This window comes from Cornus florida, unplaced genomic scaffold (genome assembly GCF_030987335.1).
Source record: "Cornus florida cultivar Cherokee Brave unplaced genomic scaffold, ASM3098733v1 CherokeeBrave_3.0.0_Hap2_Chr10, whole genome shotgun sequence".
Taxonomy (NCBI): Eukaryota; Viridiplantae; Streptophyta; class Magnoliopsida; order Cornales; family Cornaceae; genus Cornus; species Cornus florida.
In genome coordinates, this window is record NW_026775580.1 from 59675793 (window position 1) to 59680644 (window position 4852).

Here is a 4852-nt window from a genome sequence, read left to right on the forward strand (position 1 = left end):
TCCAGATGAATTAAATTGAATTGATGTAAAGGCGGCCAGGTCCGAATTCAAATAGCAAGGTTGTCACGTGAGATACCCGTTGTTTTGAGTGGGTATTCCTTGAGCCTCACGTGCGCTAATCACCAGTATTCATTCTTGTCTCTTTTTTGAATAGGATTGCGTTAAATGCAGTCACTTTTACTTCGGTGACGAATCGACGATAATATATAATTAGTTGATGAATGGTATTATTGGAAAGTTTTATTTAGGTCTAATGATGATTACACTTGATGTCAGAGTGGACTCCATTTTTTATTCAATGACAGACAAGTAATAAAAAGTATGCAATATAATTTGATGGTAACAAAAACATTAAGAAGTTAGAAAAAAACTAGCATTACTTAATAATAACTTAAAATTTTATGCGACAAATGTTTCACCCGTTACAATTGAATGAATTTTTTCTTCTTTTTATTAAAATGTTATGCTTCTATAATATTTCACATTCTTAAAACATTTATAATAGTTAATTCTATCTTAATTTTTGTCGGGCTACATAAAAGTGTTATTTGAGAAATTTGAAATTAAATAATAAGGATTTTAAGGAGAGAATTTTAAGTGTTGAAGTTTAAAGTGGTAATAAAAAAATCGAGATTTATTAATCTTTTTAAATTTTAAACGTTCAATGTTCAATGATAAATTATTGACGTCAATTATTTTTAAATTGTTTTCAAATTATATTATCAAATGCACCTAATTAGAGAACATTTAATTCATTCGGAATAAGATCTCTCTTCTTATTGGAGCATTTATAAATTTTTATATTTTAATTTTTTCATATATATATATATATATATACCACCTAAGGCTTTTTTTTTTTTAGTCACCTAAGGTTTAGATTTTACGTGTTTTTTCACATTTTTTTATTTTATTCTAATTTTTAGATCTTTGGAATGTGTCTGAGTCTTTTTATAATTTCATATACTATTATTGTGACTAAATCCTATTTTCAATAATATTAAAAAAAAAAATTGTTTTCTCTTTTTTTATTAAATACATATACAATTTTAAAATAAAATAAAAAATAAAAAAATAAAAAAAAAAAATCACTAATGTCCCTACAACGTACGTTGCTGCTATAAATTGGCCAAAGTCACCAAACACTCGTGCCCTGTACAAAATACGAGTAAGGGGCCTATGGGGACCATTGGTTGGACTGGTTCAAAATAACGGGCGGATTGGTTTTTGAAATTTGAGTTACAACGGTCAGCACTTTTTGTCTTTAGTAGTGCGTGTGCCCTTTTTTATGAACCATCATAACCACTGTCCCTTTAGAAAACTTAACCAAAATTAAGAAACAAAAACAAATGATGATTCTCTAAAACGAGACCTTAGATTGGACTAAAGAAAAAGGAAATGATTATATATTGAAAGTTTTTATCGTGAATCGAATATTTTTATTTTTTTCTTGAGTCATGTGAGGAGAAAACTTCTCATGCATCTTCAGAAAGTATTATTTATCTACATCTATTTTAATAAGTTACTTATCAAATGGTCATAATTGATGTTCGATCCCTAAGAAAATGAAGAGATCTTCATAAAGTGTATTTTTATGATCATTCATTAAACCGTGAAAATGGGATTCGTGTTTGGATTCTACATGAGTTATCTAATAAATGGGGAGTTCGGTTCTCCATTAGGTTAATACTTTCACTATGCATATCATACTTGAAAGAAAATGGTAAGCTGAGAAATTATTAGGTTCATAATAGTAACCAGGCTTCTTATTTTTATTTGCTTCACAAATAACTAATAAGTGATGAGATGTTTACTTTTTAAAAATCATTTTTTTCAATCATTATATAATTTTTCTTTATCGACTTAACTTTTCTATTAAAAATAAATAAAATCAGTAAAAAACACAAGAAACTTTCAAATTCTCTAGACAATTTCATTTAGATTTATTTATTTTATTTAATAATAGTTTTTTGGATTAATTACAGTGACGCCCTTTGAGGTTTGTCCTATTGACAGTCAGATGAAAATTAGTCTATTTTTGAACAATCACAACCCTTCAGATTTGATAAAGTTAACAAAGACACCCCTACCATATCTAACACATGGTAAATTGACACTATTACCCTTTAACATTTCCAAACCATTTTATTAAACTAATTTAACCCTCAGTTTCTCTCCCCTTAGCTCTCTCTACCCATAATTGCCCACCATCTTTCTCTTCCTCTATCTCCACCTCCACCACTATTGCAGCTGCCACCTGTAGATACTAAAATTTTATGGACTTTTGTTTTGACAAATTGACCCATAAAATATGGGTCTCATGTTTAATTAAATTATTTAATTGACCCAAACTTGATCTACTTAAATTATTTAATTAACCCAGCCCAGATGATTAAATAAAAAAGATAATTATTCCTGCTAAAATATATTTGGAATGATTATTTTATAGACAATAATCACAACATAGCCAGCCCGGCCCAATTATGATTTTGTCCTTATTAGTAGAGGACATGTGTCATCATCCTATTAATTCAAGAAACCTATAAATAGAGGCCTGGAGGAAGGAGGAATGGGGTCCAGAAATTGAAAAGGTCTAGAAATTGAGAGACTCAAAAATTTAAAGGGCCAAAAATCTAAAGGGACAAATTCAGAAATCCAAAATTCCAGAGAGAAATACAAAAACTCTACCAATACTCATCCCCAACATCCATACCCAAACCCAAAGGCGAAGAGCAACAAGCACATCAAATCGTGTCGTTCTTCATTAAAATTCCACGGTGATCAATAACAAGTACGTCAAATCGTGTCGTTCTTCATCAAATTCAACAAATTCTCTCTGAAGGCGAAGAATAACAAGCACATCCAAAGATGTGTCGTTCTTCCTCAAATTCAACAAAGAACAACAAGCACATCAAAATCGTGTCGTTCTTTCCCTACGATTCAACAAGTTCAAAGAATCATCAAACAACATTGTTCGAGATCAAGTTTCGTCAGCCCTCGATCAGAAATCATCAGCGATCTTCTTCAACTACAAATACTTGAAGAAGATTGTCAACAACTCGATTCAAGATCAAGCTCCAACAACCTTTGAATCCAACAAACAAAGAAGATCGAATCAGAGGATATTTTCTTTCTTTTGTAAAGAATACCTCTGAGGATTGCACTCAATTTTTATAAATTAATAAAATTCTATTTGCTCCCTATTTTGTTCTTTATTTGCAAACTACGAAATTTGTGTGTACAAATTTTTGGCATGCCCCGTGGGACTTCCTCTGCCTCTCATATCTTTCTCCTACATCAAATCCTCAACAAATTCATCGTCAGATTCTATAACTTCCAACAAGATTCAGACGAAGAACAAGAATACCCCCAAGGACATCGCGGCCATGACGGATAACATCAATACCACCACAAAAAGTGATAAGAAGGTTGCAACTTCGTCTAGTGGTACAAACACCTCTGCAAGTTCAATGATGTGGAGTATAGTCAAATCATCTGTTCCTGCCAAAAGACAGCACGATGCGATAAAAGTAGATTCCACCAAATCTATCAAAGTAACAACTCAAACTCATACCGCCTTCACCCCGCTGGGGGCAAGAAAGAAGGTTCCTATAACTTCCAAAGTTGCTCCAGTCACAAGTTCAAGTTCAAGGCTGATCCACCCAAGGCCAAAGATTTTTTCTGACTCCGTTACTATGCCAGTCATGATAACGACTACTACCTCATACGAAGAACAATTGACGACTATGGCCTGTGCAATTGAAAGATTACAACACTCCCTCAAGGAGTAAGATCTGAAAATTGCCTCGCTGACAGAAAAGTTAAAATTGTGTGACGACAATGTTGAGTCAAGCAAAAACCGAATCCTTATTCTAATTCCATGTCAGAGACCACTCCAATTAACGATCAAAATGACATCTTCGCTAATCAAACAATTGAAGCTGCCTCTGTCACCTCACTTTTTGTCCAACAACTTCAAGACATGATAGTGAATTGCATAAGAGAACAATATAATGGCATTCCTTAAAGTGCTCGCATGTATTCAAAGCCTTACATAGAAAGAATTGACATCTTAAAAATGTCGGTTAGGTATCAACCTCCAAAGTTTCAACAGTTTGACGGAAAAGGCAATCCCAAGCAACATGTCGCACATTTTGTAGAAACTTGCGGCAATGCTGGTACAAACGGAGATCTCCTTGTCAAGCAATTCGTTCATTCCCTCAAAGGGCATGCATTTGATTGGTACATAGACCTCAAAGCTAGAGGTATTGACAGTTGGGAGCGGATGGAACGAGAATTTCTCAATCATTTCTAAAGCACTCGTCGTACTGTAAGTATGCTGGAGCTTATAAACACAAAACAGATGAAGGGTGAACCCGTGGTTAACTATATCAACCGTTAGCGAGCTCTAAGTCTTGACTGCAAGGATCGTTTGTCTGAAATTTCTGCAATTGAAACATGTATGCAAGGCATGCGCTCGGAGCTTTTTTACATCCTACAAGGGATTAAGCCTCGCACATTTAAAGAGTTTGTTACTCGAGCCCACGACATGGAGTTTAGCATGGAAAATCATGGTGCGAAGAAAGATGTTCCAGATATACCCGACAACCTTCAAGAAGATGAGGGAAGTGAGTTCGAAGAAGAAAACAATATACTTCCTAACTCGGATGACGAAATAACATCATCTTTCATTATAAGCATCAACTCGAGAGACTTGCATCAAGAAACGCACCATGCTACAACAATGACTTCAACCGAAAATGCAAAATCACAAAGGGCATTAAGTCAAGGAAACCAAGAAGAAAATCCTCAAAGTGATGACGAGATAGTCCGTGCCCACCAGTATAAGCTTGGA